The 21,147-nt window shown below is 44.2% G+C and overlaps 1 long non-coding RNA gene across 2 annotated transcripts in view; it reads right to left on the minus strand.

Moving 5' to 3' along the window:
* The window catches only part of LOC149317975 (uncharacterized), an 87,547-nt gene extending 67,155 nt beyond the window's left edge, over positions 1 to 20,392 (minus strand). For both annotated transcript variants that reach the window (XR_016279957.1, XR_016279956.1), the window contains exon 1: positions 20,065 to 20,392. This is a non-coding gene — a long non-coding RNA (uncharacterized LOC149317975). The remainder of the gene's footprint in view (positions 1 to 20,064) is intronic.
* Between the last annotated feature and the right edge of the window lie 755 nt (positions 20,393 to 21,147).

Below are 21,147 nucleotides of genomic sequence, written 5' to 3' on the forward strand. Positions count from 1 at the left end.
GCCCACAACAAACTCCAACTCACAGAATTCCATAGCCTTGAGTCAGGGCAGTTAAAGCGGTGCCAAACCGGATTATTTCTCCAGTGTGGATGCAGCCTCAGAAAGAAAAGAGGCATGATCCCACTTTGCCCCAAGTAAAGCAACAAGAGGAGTGTTTCTTCCCCCCCCCCCCCCGCCTTTCCCTCTCCTTGGCTCCCTTAGTCCTGTTCTAAGTTTGTTTCAACTTCAAACGCGGATGCTTTGCAAGGAAAGAAGAAAAAGAAGAAGAAGAAAATATAATAAAAGGTGGAAAGGCTTTGGGAGCCGATCAGAATTATATTTCTTTTTGCTTTTGGAGAGGTTGAAGAGGCCTTCAGACTTGCAGAAAGGGGAGAGAGGGAAAAATGTATCGACAGCGTTTTAAAACTCCCAATCGAAGCTGATTCCCCCCTCCTTTTTTCCCCAAAAGGAGAAGGGGAGGGGAGGAAAGCGGTTGAAAAGTGATTTTTTATTTTATTTTTTGAAACACACACAAAAGAAAAAAAAGGAGAAACGACAGAAAGGGCTCCCGGGACTTTTTAGCGCCGGGGGATTTAGGGATAGGGTTGGTGCGCCCCCTACTGGCCAAACCGCCTTCCCCCTTCCCCCCCAAAAAAACAGCTCAGAAAAAAACCCCAAACAGAAGCACCTTTCCAAGCCCCCAAAAGCATATCCGATGCCCAAGTGATGCTACTAATAATTAATAGTTATGCTATTAGTAATAAACACTATCTGGATTCTTTGGTGGATCGGCGCTGTTTTATGGGTTCTCTTGTTATCTCCAGCTCTCTTACCTAGGTCTCTGAACTGGGAAGACAAAATTGCAATTTCTCCCACTGTTAGATGGAAGGGATTTTACGCACTGCCTCTGTAAATACCAACAAACGGGGCTCCTTCTATTCTCTTACGCATTTAAGAAGAAACAGTGGGATTACGCAGCCGCAAACCTAGACAGAACAATTCCTAACGGTCCAGACACTATATTTAACTTTGCTGTTGTTTATAGGTTTGTCTAAGTACTTGATAAAGCCCTCTCCCAGAATTAAAATCTTACGGGTGATTAAGTTGGAATGAAAAGGGTGAGAGGGAGCGAGTTGGGTCTCTCCAGATCTGGGATGGAGGGTGAAGTAGAATATTTTTGTTATTCCTCCGAAAGGTACATTTGGAGCAAGAGAATAAAAGGGAGGAGATGGTTGGGGGGCAAAAGAGAGAGGAAGGGGTCTCCTCTCTTCACACACCCACCTTCCATCATAACTAAATGCATTTGTATTGGCCCTGATCTCTCTAATAACGCCGTTAAGAGGTTAAAGTGGCTGGTTCGGCTCCTGGTTAATTGCATTTATCATCATCTCAATAAGGGACGGAGCCCTCCTCCCAGTTGCTTTTATCGCGGGTCTTTACCGCTTTATTTCCAGGAGCTATGCTCGCTTTATCAGCGCGAGATGAACCAACCGCCGGCATAGAGACATAATAATAATAATAATAATAATAATAATAATAATAATAATAATAATAATAACAATAATAATCTCTAGGGGAAAAAATAAGATAAAAGCGATAGGGCTTTGGAGAGCCACAGATGACACACAAACACACACACACACCGCCTTGCACCCGACCTTTCTCTTTTTTTTCTGGGAAGATTTAGTTTGCGCCTGATCCCGGCTTTCCCGAGATTGATTTTCACAAAGGGAGGGATATAGAAGGAATCCGCCCCCCCAACCCGGATTATTGCCTCCTTCAGAGTAGCAGCGCCTCATGCATGGTCTTTTCCCCTGGCTTTCTCTCCTCCAGTGCTCAGGCATTGTATAAACAGGGGCCTGTAGACCGACGTTTTAATCTGAATGGGTTTCAAATGCCTTGGTATAATTTATGGAAATGAAAAATAAACAGCCCCCCCCCCCCCAACTCCTCGACTTTCCCAGAGAGCGAGTCCTAAAGGGGAGGGGACGTGCTTTTAATAAAATGCCTTCAAGGGGGTGTCCTAATGCTCCACCGTTTCCATATTTTTATTTTGCTAAGATATTTTTGCTGATCTAAAGGATCCTTTATTATAATCCCAAACCTCTCTTGCCCAATTTTTTTTTAGGGGTTGTATGAGTTTGGTAGTTTGGAAGTCTTAAAAGGGGGGGGGGGGGAGGTGTGCTAATTCTCTACCGTTACCATGTTTATTTTTCTGAGATTTATTGGCTGATCCCAGCGGTCATGCAGAAATCTAGGAGGATGGGAAATAATCCCAAACCTCTCTTGCCTAAAATGAAGGGCCTCTGTTTGGAAGTCTGGAAGTTTTGAAGGGTGTGTGTGTCTTAATTCTCTACCGTATCCATGTTTTTCAAGGTTTATTTGCTGATCTAAGTGATCATGTAGAAAGTCAGGAGGATGCCGAATAATCTCTTGCCCAAAATGAGGGTGTGTGTTTGTGTGACAGTTTGGTAGTTTTGAGGAGGGGTATCCTAATATCCTACCATTTTCACGCTTGTGTTTCTAATATTTATTTGCCTTGCTACAGGACTACTTTATGCAGAAATCCAGGTGGATGGGAAACGATCCCAAACATCTCTTGACCCAAATAAAGGGTCTTTGTATGAGTTTGGGAGTTTGGGAGTCTTTGCTGTGTGTGTGTGTGTGTCCTAAGACTCTACCCTTTTCATGTGTATGCGTCCAATGTTTATTTGCTTTTGTCTATTTGTCTATCTTCTGAGATCAATTATGTATTATGTTCACACTTCACAGTTATAACAGTTTTATGCAAAAACAACTACTACAAAAACAACAAAAACAACAACAGGAGGATGGCAAATAATCCCAAACATCTCTTGCTCCAAATAAGGGGCCTGTTTGTAAATCTGAAAGCCGTGTGTGTGTGTGTGTGTGTGTCCTAATGCTCAACCATCTTTATTATATTTCACTAAGATTTATTTGCTGACCTAAACGGTGGTGCAGAAAACCAGCAGGATGGCCAATAATCCCAAACCTTTCTTGCCCAAAATGAAGGGCCTTGCGTCTGAGTTTGGGCAACTTGGGTGGAAGTGGCAAAAGAATCCATATATTTTTTCCCCAAGAAAGCAACCCCCCGGAAAAACTCAACTCAGTCTTCCAGCCTTAAATTTCCCCAGTTATCTTGTCTGGGGGAGATGGGAAAGATGGGAGCTCCTCTTCCACCCCCCACCCCCCTTTAGGGTTTTTTGTGGTCCTTAGCTGCAAATAGAGGTTTAACTTGCAGCAATTAGGCGGGAACTAGCCAAGCATCTTACTATTATGATGCTCGTTAAAAACCCTTCTTTTCTACATCTGCATTTGAGTGCGTTCTCCTGCACTCTTAATCTTCTTATGGAAATGAAGGCGAGCGGCGGGGAACCAGCGGAGACTTAGAGAATGTCCTTGTTAGGAAGGAATTTCTCAGCATTGTTAATTAGCAGAGTTTGACGACCACCAAGTCTTGGGGCTCTTTTCTTGGGGGGGGGATCAGGGTGGGGGGGAGAAAAACTCTGTTTAACTACTCACAACCCCTTGGGCCAGGAAAAGTCCAACTCTCTCTCTCTCTCTCTCTCTCTTTTCATGTTCTCATTGGGCGGGGGGGGGGGGGAAGAGAGAAAGGAAAGGAAAGGGGGAAAAAGTGGGGGTTGAATTCTGAAAGGAGTCCCCTGTTTGACAGTTAGAGGATTTTTTTTATCTCCCTTTGAAATAATTACTGCCTTGATAACTCAATTTTCGGCAAAATGTCAACCTACTAACCCTTAAAAAAATCCCCATTTTTGAAATAAATAAATATTTTTTAAATTTTAAATTTTTAAATTTTTTTTACAAAAAATAAAATAAAATCTAAGAGTATATCAATATCCCCAAATTTGAAGGGGGTGTTTGCGTCTGTAAAAGAGCCAGTGAACCAACGCCGTACACTTTTGATACAAGAAAATGCTTTAAACTAGAATTGTTTAGGGCAGGCGAAGGGTCTAGTCTTCGTTTCAGATCACCCCAGAATTTAAAAATGCTGAATAAGGTGGAGAGGGAATAAAATGTCCCCTAATGCATCTATTGGAAGGCATGCCCCTCTTAGACAGATGTTTTATTTTCTCTCATTAAAATGTATGTATGTCCGTTATAACTAATCTCCAATTTTTTTAATTTAAAAAATGCCTCCCGTAAATAACAGGATATCCTGCTGTCTGTTTTTTTTTTTTTAAAAAAAAGAATCTTACAAACTAGAGAAACAAGTAAAAGTATCCCCAGAAGCCACTCCGGAGGAACTGTGATAAGAGCAATATGGCACATCTGATTTAAATCGACACGATCTTTTAATTCACCTCTTTGGGATTATGATGCCATTTTGTTCAGGTCATCTGCATCCTGGCTAATAATGATATCTGTTTATCTTCTGAGACCGATTGTATATCGCATTTGCATCCCATAGCTATAAAATAATGGGATTTTACCTATGTTAGGAGAGGACCAAACCCGTATTTATTTATTATGGGATTTACAGAGTCTTGAACATTTATTTATGGGGCTTGCAGGGTCTTCAATGAGGATTTGGGGGGGGGGGGGAGGGTCCATTCTGGGACTAAACATTTTCTTTTCCAGAACCAAAATGAATATACTGACAATTCCCCGCTGGGAGGCGGTTTAATGTAAAAGTCGACGCTTTCTCCCATGTATTGATAGCGGGTTGTTGGCCCTGGGATTATTGTTGGCGGATTAGACAAATCTCTCTCTCTCACACACACACACACACACAGAGGGAGGAATGACTGCCAACGTGTGTAAATCTGTGCTTGTGGCTGTCTCGTTTGGGAAAAGAGGAAAGGAAAGGTGAGGAAAACAAAAGTGGACGCGGGAGCAAACCTAATCCATGGAATTGATCCCGAATTTCCTAACGCACGCTTTGCTTTACATTTTCAAACCAGCCAGCCTAGCTATCTTGAGTCCTTCCTTTCACCTAAACGCTTTCCCCAAAGGGTTCAATCTATTTGCCTAATTCTGTGTCCAGATAACCTCTAGACTGCTTCTGCAAGGATGGAGGGGTAGTAGTGTTATTTCTGAAGAGGAGGGGTGAAATGGAGGTTAACAAGTGATTTCCCCACCAAACCCAAATGCCCCCAATAAATCGACGGCTTTTTACCCCCCAAACAAACAAACACAAACATCCAAAGGAATGCCGCTCAGGCTTTGCGGGGAATTCATTAGTTTTACCAAAAGTAATGCCATGATTATATAGGAAGGGAGGAAGGAAGGAAGGAAGGAAGGAAAGAAAGATGGAAAGATGGAGAGGAAAGAAGGACAGAAAGGAAGGAAGGAAGGAAGGAAGGAAGGAAGGAAGGAAGGAAAAGAAGGAAAAGAAAGTAGAACAAGAAGGAAGGAAAGAAGGCAGGAAGGAAATAAAGAAAGATGGAAATGAAAAAAGGAAAGAAGGATGGAAAGGAAAGATGGAAGGAAAAGAAAGAAAAGAAAGAAGAACAAGAAGGAAGAAAAGAAGGAAGGAAGGAAATAAAGAAAAATGGAAAGGAAGAAAGGAAACAAGGACGGAAAGGAAGGATGGAAAGAAAAGAAGAACAAGAAGAAAGAAAAAGAAGGAAGGAAGGAAGGAAGGAAGGAAGGAAGGAAGGAAGGACGGAGAGACAGACAGACAGATAGAAGTGTATATGTGTTGTGTGCCTTCCTCTTCGACTTGTGGCGACCCTATCATGGGGTTTTCTTGGCAAGATTTATTCAGGGGAGGTTTGCCATTGCCTTCCCCTGAGGCTGAGAAAGTGTGACTTGCCAAAATTCACCCAGTGGATAGATAGATACATTTTCCCCTCCAGTGTTGTGAGGGTCTCCACTAAACTGTCACCCCTCAGCCTTCCATCTAAGTCTAAATACGGGCACGAACTTTTCTACTCTGCAGTATTCATTCCCAATAATTCAGACCAGGAGTTCTACTTTTAGGGGAACCCATAGGTCCGATAAAAAACCAAAACCGCATCAACGAAGCCCCCCCCCCCCCGAACTCGTTGACTTCAATGCGATCCCGCTCACCCTCTAAAAGCAGGATTAAAGGAGAGACGAGTGGAGAGATTTGCAGACAAACCACCTGTTAGACCTCCCACCCTCCTGTTCAGGGGACCCCCCCTTGTCCGGGTTTCGTCCTCCATTCTTGGGCCTGGAAAATAAATCGCTCTGGGTTGCAACTGGGAAGACCTTTCCAGTAAAACGGCTTCCCAACCTCAGCCTCAAACCGCCATCCTAAATCCTGGGAAGTCAGGCTGTTGCCTCATTACACCATTTTGTTTATTTTATACCTATTTATTCATACCATTTTGATGCCGCCTTTCTCTCACAAAGGGACCCAAGGCGGCCCACAAGATAGAAACACGTTAAGAACCATTTTTTAAAAAATCAATTAAAATAATGCAATCCAAATGGTATCAAATCAAGACTGAAAACACCCAAAAGTGACATTTGAATTTTACTGCCCTGTGCTGTAAATGTTTCGTATGGTTTTGACTGGGTTTAACGGTGCGTTTTTAACTGACGTTTTTAATATTAATAATATTTAATTTTAATAAAAAAAAACTTTTGCAATTCATGTTTTTTCTTTACTTCTGCCTCGTTAAATTCTTGCAAACTGTCTGGAAATCGCATTGTCCGAGAAAGGCGGGCTATATAAACCCTTGCAATGACTAAATACATAGATAAGCAAACGAATACAAAAATTTGCCAGCCGATACCTGTAGATCGCTCTGGGAAATCTCAATGCAGAGGGCTCCACTTTGGAATCAGGGGGTTTAGGATTGGGCTGCTCTCAGGGTATTAGGATATGGATATAACTCCTCTGCCTTAGATGACTTTGCAGCAAACGCCCCAATGTTCCCTCTCCACTCCTAGAAATCCAGCTAACCTTTCCATCCCTTTGCTCAACCTGGCTGCTTCTTCCTAAGCCTCCAAATCCCCCTCACCTTTTTATGCCTTTGCATCCAGATCCTAAATAGCAATTTAGTGAGGATTTCCTTTCAGGTGGGCGATTAGCATCAGGTACCTTCCAGCTTGGCCTAGTGGTTTGAGTGTTGGACTACTACTCTGGAGACCAGGGTTCAAATCCCAGCTGGGCCATGAAACCCACTGGGTGACCTTGGGCAAGTCACACTCTCTCAGCCTCAATGGCAAACCTCCTCTGAACAAAACTTGCAAAACAATACTTCAGCGGTCCCACCAAGTTGAACTTTTCCTTTACTGTACGGCTGCAAATATAAATGCTCCTGGATGCAAATAGCTTCTTTTCAGACAACAGCCAGTCTCAGTTGCTTACACAAGGATAGGGTGGCCTTAGGGTGGCCTTAAATCAGAAAACATACTCAACAACAACAACAGCAAAGCTTCTTTTAAACCCTCCTAGTTCCCCTCCTAATTCCACCTTCCATCCCAACCCAACCCAACCCTATTCCCCATTTACTTCCTTTCTCCTCCAATAATTCGATCACACTCCAGATTTGGAAAACCCAAGGCCAAGGCAGCATCCTTGTGCTCCTAAATGGGCCTACTCTCCCTCTCTGGGTTTATGAGGAAGTAAGTCCCATTGAGGTCAATGGAGGTGACCCCAATGCAGGGGAGGGTCTGTATGGAGGGGTGGCCTATCCTTTGCTCCATAAACCTATGGCTTATGCTTTGAGATCCACAAGTGTTGTCAGTTCCAATCTAGTTTTTTTCATGGATGTAATTTTATATTGCTTTTATTTTATTTTAATAAAATATTTTTAAAACTTTCATTAGTAATAGCAATAGCATGTGCATTTCTATACTGCTTATCAGTGCACTCAGCACTCTCTAAGCGGTTTGCAATGTGTTAGTCAATTACCCCCAACAATTGTAGGTTCTCATTTTACCAGCCTACGAAAGGACAGAAGCCTGAGTCAACCTTGCAGCCCCTGGGATCAAACTCACAACCTTGTGGCTGCAGTAGTGGCATTGTAAAGCCTTTTAAAATTGTTATGACCCTCACAAAATGTTAATAACCCCCAATGGGAAGGGTAGATGAACAGGGCTGTCCCTTTGTTATGGGCACAGAAATCGAAGTGGAAATTATCTCACTCCAGAGTCACTTCGGTCTCCTTCCCCTCCACCCCCCCCTTTCAACTATACTGGTTTAGAACCACTTTGGTGATGATGGCACTCCAGCCTAAAAACCCACTGGGCAAGTCACATCCTCTCAGCCTCAAAGGATGGCAATGGCAACCCCCCCCCCCCAAGAAACTTGCCCAGGAAACCCTAGGATAGGGTCGCCTTAGACTCATCACTCCAAAGGTCTTTAAGTGCCAGGAGAAGGTGGTTGACCCCAGAGCCTTCCTGGATGCAAAGACAGGATTCCTCAACTCTGTGAAATACGGTGCAAAGTCCAGCGTTTCGCACCAAGTGCTCCTCCGAAAAAAACAACCCATTTTTATTTCCCTGGCTGTTGCCCCAGAAAATGCCATGTAGTTCTCCAGGGGAAATATTTGGACCTACACTTGGAACACTTGTTGGAGCACAAATTGGGGAGAAGTCGGAGCCATCTGCTTGCAGAAGAAATAAAGGCATTCTGCATTCAAGCTAACTGCCACTAACTAGGTGTTGGATGGACTACTCCGTGTTGACTACCCTGCTCCAATTCGTCCTTTGGGAATCACTGCCAAGGCGAACAGGTTAATGGGGCAGAGGAACTGCCTCGAAGGAGACCCATCCAGGGTGATCAGATGTCATCTAACTGCAAAGGAGGTTAGGTGACTACATGTCCGTGAAATGGAGGACATTCCAGCAAAAATGGAGGACACAATAAAAAAAACCTCCCTGAATATAAATTCATGTTTTGTTGTGGTGCTCAAAATGGAGGGCGTTTTGGAATGCCTCCTGGACAAGAATGCTGAAATGGAGGACACATCCTGGAAAAGCAATAGCAATTACATTTTATACCCCTTATCAGTGCACTTAAGCACCCCCTAAGTGCTTTACAAAGTGTAAGCCAATTACCCCCAACAATCTGGGTACTCATTTTAGCAGCCCCGGAAGGATGCAAGGCTAAGTCGAGCTTGAGCCCCTGTCTGGTCTTGAACTCACAACCTTATGGTTTGTGAGTGAGTGGCTGCAGGACAGGCATTTAACCACTGCATCAGGGGTCTGGTGGATGTCTGATCACTCTGGGCCCATAGAAAGGGGTGGATGGACGCCAGTCCCCAGGAGAAAGTTAACTCCGCATTATCTACTCCCATCTCTCCGGGGAAAGCATCCCTCTGTCTGTCTGCTCTCAGTATAATGTCCCTCTCCCTACCACATTCCTATGGGGAAAGAAATCCCTGAGTATTCCGTTTTCCTCTTCTTAAAGTACTAAGGCCCTTGGATAGATTGGAATCAATGGGCAACAACCAACTACACTTCCCAGAATCCCACAGCCTTAAACCATGGCAGTTAAAGTGGTGCCAAAACGGATTATGTCTGCCCTGCGGATGCAGCCTCTTTCCCCTCCCTTGGTCCTCCCTCCCATGTAACTTCTTCAAGTTGCTTCGCAACTCCAGCCTTCTTAGATGCCAGTGGTCCAGGCTTGGGAGGGGGGGATGATGGACGAGGACACCGTTATTGGGAAGCCCATTATCCCCCATCTCCACCGCAAGGTGGGTTGTGAAAAATTGCATGGTGAAACATCAGGAAGAGTAAAGGCAAGATGCTCCATGGGATGGTTAGGATTCCTTTAGAAAGGTCTCCTACTTTTGGTCCACAATTCCCCTCCACTTTTGATTGGGAGGTACTTCCTAAACCCTATACTTTGGAGATCACCGACTGGTGAGACCATCGTGATACTCAGTGGCAACCTCACCCCTTCTTTAGCTGGCCCAGAAAGGACTTACATCGAGCAAACCTATCTAGTCAGCTTCTGTCCTTCAGAAATCCCGAGGATTTCATCTTGAGAAGGAGGAAGGACCTCTAACGTCAAATGGTCCATTTACCCAAATCTAGGTACTGTACTTGGATCCTGGGTACAGTGCTGGACATCCGACCTCCAGAGAAGAAGGTAGAGCTAAGAAAGACTGCAGTAAACCTGTTGATCTTGAAGGAACCCCAAGACTGCCTTGTTTTTTTCCCAATGAGGAAAAGTTACAAAGTCTAGGGCTTTGACGTTGAGGACACTGGTTCTATCGATGTGGGCTGGAAGAGATGCAGAACATCTCTTTCATGCACAATTGCTGGAGCCAACTTAGCACCTGGAGGCTTTCCTTGGTTCTCCAGGGAAGACCTTCAGTTCATCACCACAGGAACAAAGCCTTCTCAGAACATGTGCTCTGTAGTGACAGACTTTGGGGGCTCGTCTACACTGCAGAAATGATACAGTTTGGCACTATTTCAGGTGCCGGGGTGCCACCACCCCACAGAACCCTAGGATTTGTAGTTTCATGAGGCGCTGCCCCGCTTTGGCAGAGAAAGTTAAAGACCTGGTGAAACTACAAATCCCAGCACTTAGTGGTGTCAAACTGTCTTATTCCTACAGTGGAGATACACCCTTGGAGAGCCTCCATTCACCCCAGGATGAAGCAGAATAATAATACGTTTTGGAGGCTGGCGATCAGGGAAGGGAAAGGAGAATATATTGAATAACGGAATATACTGAGGTGTATAATATTATGCTTGGTGTGGAGAGGGTGGTCTGGAAGAGGCTTTCTCTCCACTCTGGGAATACTTGAACCTGAAATCATCCACTCAGCCTGAATGGTGGGAGTCTCAGGACAGACAAAAGGAAGTTCTTCTTTCTACTGAGCAACTATGCCCAGGCTGTCGCAAGGGGTCGTGATGGCAACCAACTCAGGCAAACAAATTCGTGGAGGTGAAGGTGACCCAGAGCTATTAGTTATGATGCCTAGGTACCTATTACCTCCATGATCAGAGGAAATCCTCCCATCAGTAGCAGTGGCTGGGAAATGATCGGTTTTGAGAGGCTGGCTAGGTGAGGACCCACAGTAGTTGACCATTGCGAGAAAGACTCGTGGTAAGGCTGAAACCTTTTTGGGTCTGACATGGGACTTCTCTTGAAACCTTCCATTCACGAAGCTGCTTTGCTTCAAGGGATTCCCCTGCGCGAAATGGTCCCACTTTCCACGCGGTTCCTTATCTGTGAACCGTCCCTGGAGACCATCTGAGTCTGGGCACCCAAAACCTCCAATGAGAGGGAAAAGCTCTTTTTAAGGTCGCCTTCTAGTACTAGATTCTTTCTTATTGTCCGATTAATATTACTTTTTTTCCCCTTTCCCCGTGTCGGCAGACAGCCTTCTTTCAAGAGGAATTCAGAGGATGGGTGCAAGAGGATAAATGGAGAGAAAGGCAGAGGCCCACACACCTCACAAAGGCCACTTTTGTCGCCGCACTTAATCTACAAATCGGTGCCCCAGTGTGAATTTCCACCGAGCAAAACACTCTTGAGTTACAATCTCGTTACTTCGGGTTAGTAGCGGCTTTGGCACATAGGTTTAGTTTGCCTTCTCTTCAATTGCAAAAGAGGGGTCCCTGTTGTTGAGATGCAAAATGGACTTTAAATTTCCTGGGTTTTGAAAATCTCCCTATTGCCGCATGATAAGCCTGACTGCAAAAGATGTCCTCAGCTTGCAACAAATATATTGCGCATTTCGGCTGGCCAATAAAGCTATCACTGATGGATTTTTGTTTGTGTTTGTTAAATGGACAACACCCCCCCGCCATGTTCTCTTAAACCGGTTCATAATGCACCAAGGTCTTCCTTAAAGTGTATAGGATTAGTTGCCCTAAAACACGTTGTAAAAATTCCCCCCCTTGGAATTTCCGAATTCTTGATTTTGCTGCATCCCAGACTTTTTAAGAGAGCAATTTGTGGGGAGTGGGTGAGAAGATCGCTTCCAAAAGGAAGAGGATCTAATCCTGATAGCTACATAAACAGGAGGGATGCCTTCATATATCCCATTGTAGCGGACAGGGGATACTTAGGAAAGGTGTGCATATGTCTAAAACACAATCCCTCGTCCAAAAGTTAAGGTCTTGATCGAGTGCACCCTTTTCGACTCCGTCTATGGAGTCTCTCTCTGTGTTGGGTGCCTTCAAGTCATTTCTATGGCGAACCTATTATAGGGTTTTCTTGGCAAGATTTGCTCGGAGAAGGTTTGCCATTGCCTTTCCCCTGAGGCTGAGAGAGTGTGGCTTGCCTTAGTTGTTGTTGGGGGCCTTCAAGTCTGATGGGAAGATCCTAAGGCGACCCTATCCTGGGCTTTTCTTGGCAAGATTTGTTCGAGGTGGTTTGTCTTTGCCTTCCCCTGAGGCTGAGAGAGTGTGACTTGGCCAAGAGTACCCAGTGGGTTTCATAGCCGAGCTGGGAATGAAACCCTGGTCTCCAGAGTCATAGTCCAAGCCTCAAGCCTAACAAAATATCATTGGATATTAACCCCCCCCCCCAAAAAAAATCGGAGGATGATGGTGGGGGGGCGCTCAGTATTAAGGATCCTCGGACCAAGGAACTTAACTATTGCAGTTCCTTTCCGAGGGTCCAAATCTCCAGCTCCCGGCTGCAAATCCTTTGCAGAGAAGCCTTTGTCGTTGTCGTTGTTGTTGTGAGCCTTCAAGTCATTTCCGACTCATGGCGACCCTAAGGCAACCCTGTCCCAGGGTGTATTTTTTTTTTTTTTTTTTTTTGCAAGATTTGTTCAGGAGGGGTCTGCCAGGGTCATCCTCTGACCTTTGGAGCTCTCCAAAGGGACCTTTTTATTCCAATTTATTCCAATGTTTATTGGAAACATTTATTTGACCCCTCCCCCCCCCCACACACATTTGTATATATTGAATGTTAGTTTTGTACTGTTGTAACTGGGTTCTTTGGATTGTTTTTACATTTTTGTTGTCAATTTTTTTAAATGCTTTTTTTAAAAAAAATATTGTGAGCCGCCTTGGGTCCCTTTTGTTCCAAAACACACTGCAGAAATAATCCAGTTTGAGACCGCTTTAGCTGCCCCTTACTCCATGCTAGGGAATTCTGGGAACTCTAGCTTTGTGAGACATTTAGCCTTCTCTGTCAGAGAGATCTGGTGCCCACAATAAACTACAGTTTCCAGGATTCCCAAGCACTGAGCCAGGGCAGTTAAAGTGGTCTCGAACTGGATTATTTCTGTGGTGTGTTTCGGACATAAAAATTGATTGATTGATTAATTAATTAATTAAAATAAGTTGGATCTCTAGGTGCTTTCGCAGGGCGATCCCGAGCATGGCAACCCAAAGATCGCTGTCCAGCTAAGGCAGGGGCCAGGCCTCCATTGAACTGAATGGGTCTGAGCTCCCATCCTTCCTTTTCCAGGGGACACTACAGAAAGGGAAGGGGGCTTGGCAAGCTCAGTTTAAGGGAAAAGAAAGGAAAAACCCTCTGCCCCCCCAGATCTACCCCATTTCAGCCCCACTCACTCATCCCCTCCTCGATGCAAAGAGATCTTGCAGCACCGTTGAGACTCACTGAAAGAAAGAAGTTGGCAGCCTGAGCTTCCCTAGACTTCAGTCTACTCCTTCAGATGTATTGGGACCAGATGCACCTGAGGCGGTAGACTGAAGTTTAGAGAAGCTCATGCTGCCAACTTCTTTCTTTCAGTGTGTCTCAAAGGTGCTGCAAGGCCTCTTTAGGTACTGACTTTGCAGACTAGCATGGCTACGTCTTTGAAATCAGCTGCTCAAGTTTGAGATGCAGAGGGGAGGGTTTGCTTCATAAGAAGATGGCAACTGTGAAACCTGATTTTGTAGCCAGCCTAAGAGAAGGTAAAGAGGGGATCCTTAGGCTACCATTGGTTGGTAGCTGCTTTGAGTCCCTACAGCAAGAGAAAGGTGGCATAATAATAATAATAATAATAATAATAATAATAATAATAATAATAATACTATCCTAAGCTCCTTGTGCTCAGAGTGAAACCCACTGAATGCAATGGTGTGGACACATCACATTGTAAGTCTCCTTGTTTGGGATGTAATTATCACTAAAACGACTCAGACTTGTTTCCCACTAATTTTGAGGGAAGGGGTCCCATATGATTCAAAACTCCTTGACTTGGAAGTAAATCTCAGTTATTTCAGGGACATTTGCTCAGCAAAATCCCTTGCCTCCAGGTTCCTCAGTACCTCCCGGGGTACAACGGCGTTGCTAATCACTACGAGGAGTAACCTTTTAATTTTATTGCAGTTTTACATTTTTTAAAAGCCAAGTTCCTATTTGCTATATAGCAATTCAGACCCATGCTGGAAAAAAGCCACACACCATGGCTTTTAAAAATAATTTAAAAAATGAACTGCTGAGGAGCTTGGTTGCTTTCTGTTTTACATCAGCTATAATAATACCTTGAACTTGAACTAGACAACTTCTCATGAAGGAAATAGCAGGCCAGCTCTGGAAACAAGCAGTATCTTTCCAGATATTGCCTAGTAAGATTTTTTTTAAATGTATTCATATGTTGTCAGTTAACATGGTTATGAAATTGAGCCATTAAAAATGACAGCCACGTTCCCTCCCCTTCTCTACAGATTCCTCTGTACAACTTTAGCTATTCTGACCTACATGATATTGTTGTTGTTGTTCTAATTTGAGATTTTAAATGCTAATTTTAAAAAATATAACACTTGTTGGCAGGGATGCCACCCACGCCTTCAAAACGTGGACAAAAGTTGTGTGTGTGTGTGTGTGTGTGTGTGACAACCCCCAGTCAACCCCCAGTCAGGATGCTTCTGTTTTCCCAACATCACCCCCAATAGCATTGACTTTTAATGATGTCCCCATTTCCAAATTCAACAGAAGTCAGTCTTGATTTGCATAATGTCTCCCCTGGAGGTAAGTTCTTCAAAGAAAATAAGAGGACGGTTGTTTTCTCTCTCCTTCTCTCCCCCTTCTCTCTCTTTCTTTTAAAAACCTGATGTTTAATATATAGCCACTTAATTTCTTTTCTTTCAGAAGGGGAAGGGGAAAAAAAGAGAGAGAGAGACCCTCTTATGAATTAAAGGAATGCTTTAAAAAAAAGACCTTCAAGAAAGAAACTTTTTTTTTGCTCCATTTAAAGTCCAGCTTGGCTTTAGGGCCCCCCTAAATTCTCATTGATAACTGAGAAAGGAAACTTTTGCAAGCGCAGTGTGTGATCCACAAGGCCCTCTCCTAGGCTTTGATTTTAATTGCTAGCCTATTTTTATCTTCTTAAGTTTGCTAAACGGTGTGTGTGTGTGAAGAAGAAGACCCTGAACTCAGCACCCAAGAAGAAGAAGGGGGTTTGCTGGAGGCCGGATTGGCGCTGTGGCCATCAGGGGGCGCTGTTACACCCCACTCAAGCCCCCTGCTCTCATCTAAACCCAGCATCAGGACCCCAGAAAGGGGCAGGTAGGAGCTTGCAAGAAGCCTGGCAGGGTCGAGGACAGAGCTTTAGTTCTCCTCTGGATTAAAAAGAGAGAGAGAGAGATTAAAGGCTAACTTCCCTCTCCCCTTTCTCCTTCCAATCCCCCCTTCCTCCTCTTCTTCTTCTTCCTCCTCCTCCTTTTGGTATCCATTCTTCACCAACGAGGAAAATGGAGAGCTTTCATATCCTTTGATGTCTCCCCCTCGAAAGAGCACCTTTCCCAATCGGGGAGAAACGACGTCGTTTGCAAGGCCCACAAATCGAGGGTGGAGTGGGGAGGGAAGGGGCTGAAGGAAGAAGGGTCTTCCTCGGGGAAAGGGGGAAAAGAAAGGGGGGATCTTTGCCTCCCTTTTCTCTCTCTCCCCACAATCCCAAGCATCTTCTGACTCTCACTGTATCTGATGAAACATATGTATATATGTATATATGTCTGTGTAATCGGATATATATATATTTGATTAAACACACACACACACACACGTATATATGTTTATTCAGATGCAGACGCATTATATATGTGTGTGTGTGCATGTTTATACTCACACACACATATATATACACATAGATATATCTCACTTTCTTTTCTCTCTCTCTCTCTCTCGCAAAAACATATATATAACTCACTGATACATACATATATATATATATATATAGAGAGAGAGAGATCTATATATATATATATGTATGTGTATACAAACATATATAACTCACTATATATATATATATATATAGAGAGAGATCTATATATTTATATATATGTATGTATGTGTGTATACAAACATATATATATATATGTACACAGAGAGAGAGGGGGGAATAGATCTATATGTTTATCTCTCTCTCTCTCCCTCTGTGTGTGTGTGTGTGTGTGTGTGTGTGTATATATATCATATATAACTCACTGATATGTGTGTGTGTGTGTATGTAGAGAGAGAGGGGGGAGGTATCTATGGCCTGTTACAGACTGCCAAAATAAAGCTGCTTTGGGTCTCTTTGGAGGTATGCTGTTTAAAGGATGCATGCACCCTAAGAATCTGGAAGCTGCACCAAAGCTGCACTCCGGTGCTTAGGAATAGAGTGTGGCTTTGGCGCGACCTCCGGACTCTTAGGACCCAGGCATCATTTAAATAGCATACCTCCAAAGAGACCCGAAGCAGCTTTATTTGGGCAGTCTGTAACAGGCCTATATGTTTATATATGTGTGTGTATGGATATATATGTACAAACATATATAACTCACTGATATATATATATATATATATATATATATATATATATAGAGAGAGAGAGAGAGAGAGAGAGAGAGATGGAGAGAGATGGAGAAATGTATATGTTTATATGTGTGTGTATCAGCATATAACTCATTGATATATATACATAAATGGAGATATCTATATGTTTATGTGTGTGTGTTTGAATATATTTATATATATAAACATATAGATAACACACACACATATATATGTATATATGTTTATATGTGTACATGTGTATGTATATATAAAAGATATATATAACTCTAGATAGATAGATAGATAGATAGATAGATAGGGAATTAATCTCTCTTTCTCTAAATTAACTCCACGTAAAACTCCTTTCGTGTCCGGTGATTTGTGGGCGACCCTTTCTCTTATGTATTGCATTTCTTGTTTTTCCAATTGAAGCTCCTTTGTTTCACTGTATTGCATTGTGTTATTTGTATTGCATTTTCAATGTATTGGTGCTCCCCAGACAAAGTCCCAGGGGCCCAAGAGGGAGGAAGGTGACCGATGGCAAAAAGTCCAACTGGGCCGTTCCTGGTGGAAAGGCGAAGTCAAACTGGGGAGGGCTTTTTTACCCCCCTTCCCACCCCCCATGTAAATAAAAAGATAAACTTTAAAAAGGAACAACCTGGAGCCCCTCTGAACTCCCCTGGATCCCAAAGGACCCCCTTTCTTGCCAGTCAATTAGCAGTCTTTAGCCTCCCCTTTAACTCCGTGGGCCTTTTGATCAAGGAGCCTGGAGGGGGCTGCAGAAGAGGCACCTCCACCGGTCCAACACACACCCACCTCCACCTGCAGCACCCAAATGCCCCCCTTTTATCATTTCTAAAAGAGGAAAAAGAAATTTGGGGGGGGGGGGGGTGGAAGAAAAACCCTAAAACATCCACAGCTTCCTAAAGGGAACCGCCAAACGCCTTAAAATCATCATCATCATCATCACCACCACCACCACCACCATCACCATCATCGGTGTGTGTACGTGTATGTGTTGAATTTTGGATTAGAATTAGGTAAGCTTTTACTATTTTTTTTGCAAACTTCCAATAATAATGTCCTAATAACAATAACAATAATAATAATAATAATAATGTGTGTGTGTATGTGTGTTACATTTTGGATTAGAATCAACCAGTTTTTAACTGCTTTTGTGAACCACCAACCTGCTAATAATGATAATGATAATGATAATGTAGTAGTAGTAGCAGTGGTAGTAATGTGTGTGTGTGTGAGTGTGTGTATGTGTGTTGAATTTTGGATTAGAATTAGCCAACTTCCTACTATTTTTTGTAAACCACCGAACTCCTAATAATAATAATAATAATAATAATAATAATAATAATGGTGTGTGTGTATGTGTGTTGAATTTTGGAACAGAATTAGCCAAGTTTTTACTGTTTTTTTTAAAAAACACCATCAGTTCTGTGAATTCAGTACATATGGGGTTTTTTTGGGGGTGGGGGGAGAGAATAAGTCCATCTTTCCAATTAAACAGAGCTGGGAGAGGCTACCAACTGCCCCCCCCTCAACGTTATATATATCATTTGGGTGTCTGAGCTTGAGAGCTAAGCAGGGCCAGCTCTGGTTAGGACTTGGATGGGAGACTGCCAAGGCAAGGTGCTGTGGGCTGCATTTTTTCAGAGGAAGGGACTGGCAAAGCCACCTCTCCGAGGCCTCCTTACCTAAAGGACCCTGATGGGATGATTGGGGTCTCCATAAAATCCGAGGCACATAAGGCACACGTTTGAGGCAAGGCGAGGCCAGTCTCCGTCTGGCCATTAGGGGGCGGCAGAGAGCAAGAGCCAGCCTCCCCGCCTGGCCCGCCGCCAACACCTGGCTGCTTTCCCCAGGTAAGCCCTCTCCCCTGCTTTTCTTCCTCCTAGCTCCCCAAAATCCCTCCTCTTCCCCCCTTTCCCCCACCTCTCACCAACACATCTCCTTCTATTCACCTGCATTTGCCCGGGAATTCAGAGGCGGTACAGGGGCAGACACTGCAGGTGATGGGGATGCTTTCCCCTATGCATCCCCCCCCCGCTTTCTTAAAAATTTCCTTTTCTCCAAGACTTTCCTTTCTCAGCTCCAACTCGTCCTTTTCTTTTCTTCCCCTAAAGGTGGCCAACGACACCAAAAGATGCTGCTGCTTTGAACCTCCCGATCTCACAGAGGTGCAAAGCTTGTTCATCCTCATCCTCATCCTCAGCACCACCACCATCATTATCCACATCATCATCATCATCATCACCACCACCACCACCACCATCATCATCATTTATTATCTATTATTATTATCATCATCGTCTATTATTATTATTATTATTATTATTGATCAAGATTTCTGTTTCGCCCCTTCCACCCCCCTCCAGTCCAAAGGGAGGAATAGAAAGGAGAAAGGACCTGATCTTAAGAGGACCATTATTATTGTTGTTATTATTATTATTGGAGATTCCCGTCTTCCCCTCCAGTCTGAGTCAGTCCCAAACACATTTTTTTCCTGCAATGGGGCGGGCGTTGCATCTTTTCAATATGTGTGTATGTGTGTGTGTGTACACACGCAGTATACAGTGTGTGTGTGTGTATAACATAATATATACATACTGTAGACTGAAAGGTTATATAATGCAATATATAATGCAATATCTATATTGCATTAAAGCTGGGAGGGTGTTTGGGGAAAAAAGAATCTGTCTCAATGTTGTACTATTGTTGCATTATTATTTAGCAAGGCACAACTCTCTTTTGCTCTCAGAGGAAGAGGAAGGGAGCAAAGGACACACACACACACACACACACGCACACACGCACAACACCATGATATTTTTACTTCTTCTCTCCCCTCCCAAATGTCCCCAAAGGCTCCCTTTGGAGCCGAGGAGGGGGGAGGGAAGGCGAGGAGCGTCCACATGAGCAATACGATCACGCTCTTTCATCGGGGCAAGGGACAAGGGGAGGCGCGCAAGGCTGTCCCTTCCCTTCCATTGCAATCTTTCTTTTTGGAAAGGCACCCTCAAGGAAGGAAGGAAGGAAGGAAGGAAGAAAGGAAGGAAGGAGAAGGGAGGGAGGGAGGGAGGAGGGAGGGAGGGAGGGAGGGAAGGAAGGAGCAAGGAAGCAAGGAAGGAAGCAAGGAGGGAGGGAGGGAGGGAGGGAAGGAAGGAAGGAAGGAAGGAAGGAAGGAAGGAGAAGGGAGGGAGGAAGGAGGGAAGGAAGGAAGGAGCAAGCAAGCAAGGAAGCAAGGAAGGAAGCATGGAGGGAAGGAAGGAAGGTAGGAAAGAAGGGAGGAAGCATGGAGGGAAGGAAGGAAGGAAGGAAGGAAGGAAGGAAGGGAAGGAAGGGAGGGGGAGGGGGGAGAGGAGGAGGGATGGGGGTGTATGGATGGGACTCAGGCTGGAGTGCATGTCAAAAGTTGAGTGAAGTTTACTCACAGGCTCCTGCCAGGTGGGTCTGGCTTGGCTCGGGCGTCGTTGGCTTGGCAGGCGGCAGGCGCAGTCCCCTTTGGCCTGGGGGGCTCGGAGCCCCTTTCCCCGGGCAGAGGCAGCCGGAGAGGCTGGGTGGCTCCTCTCCCTCCCTCCTTCCCTCCTTTCCTCCCTCCTTCCACAACTCCCCCTCCTTCTTTCCATTTTCCTTTTTTCCATCCTCTTCTCCTTCTTCATTTCCATCCAGAACTGAATCCGATTCGGTCCCTCTTGCCCTGCTTCTCCTCCTGGTTGCCTTCATGTCCTACTTCTAGCTTGGCACTGCAGCCCCTGGAACAAGTCTTGAGGGGGGGGGGGGGAGAGAAAGAGAGAGAAAGAAAGAAAGAAGGAGAAAGAGAGAGAGTGGGGAAAATCGTTTATGGTATGGCTTAAAACATCCAAATGGCTGATTTTGTGCATGCCTCTCTCTCTCTCTCTCTCTCTCTCTCTCTCTCTCTCTCTCTGTTAGAAGAATGCACCCACAACAACAAAAAAGTCAATTCTCCTTCTCTTTTGCTCTCTCCCTCTCCCTCGCTCTCTTTTCTTCCCCCCTCCAAATCCATCCACTAATACTAATACTAACAACAACAATACTAATAAAAGAGCGCTTTATATTTTTGCAGCGGGCATTCAAAAAGATAATTTGATGCCATTGTTTCTGCTACAGATGGTTCTTTTTTTGTTTAAACACAATAAGAGGGCGCTTTGTGCCGGCTGCGCACAATACAAAAATCGAAAAGCGTTTCCCTGAATAACCATTTTGTTCTCATTTGTATAGGGCCAACAAAAGGAAGGCGCCACGAAGGAAGGAAAGAAGGAAGGAAGGAAGGAAGGAAGGAAGGGGGATGCTGTGGGTGGAAGAAGCCACAGGACGAGAAGGAGGAGGAGAAGAAAGAGAAGAAAAAGAAGAAAAAGAGGGGGCTTCATCAAGATTTCGGTCAGCCTAGAAAGGGGAAAGGACCCTGCTTTTAAGAGGACCATTATTATTATTATTATTATTATTATTATTATTATTATTATTATTATTAGACGTTTCTGTCTTCCCTTCCAGTC

Source organism: Sceloporus occidentalis, unplaced genomic scaffold, assembly GCF_023333645.1.
Source record: "Sceloporus occidentalis isolate IW3139 unplaced genomic scaffold, rSceOcc1.0.p SCAF_2, whole genome shotgun sequence".
In the NCBI taxonomy this organism is placed as follows: Eukaryota; Metazoa; Chordata; class Lepidosauria; order Squamata; family Phrynosomatidae; genus Sceloporus; species Sceloporus occidentalis.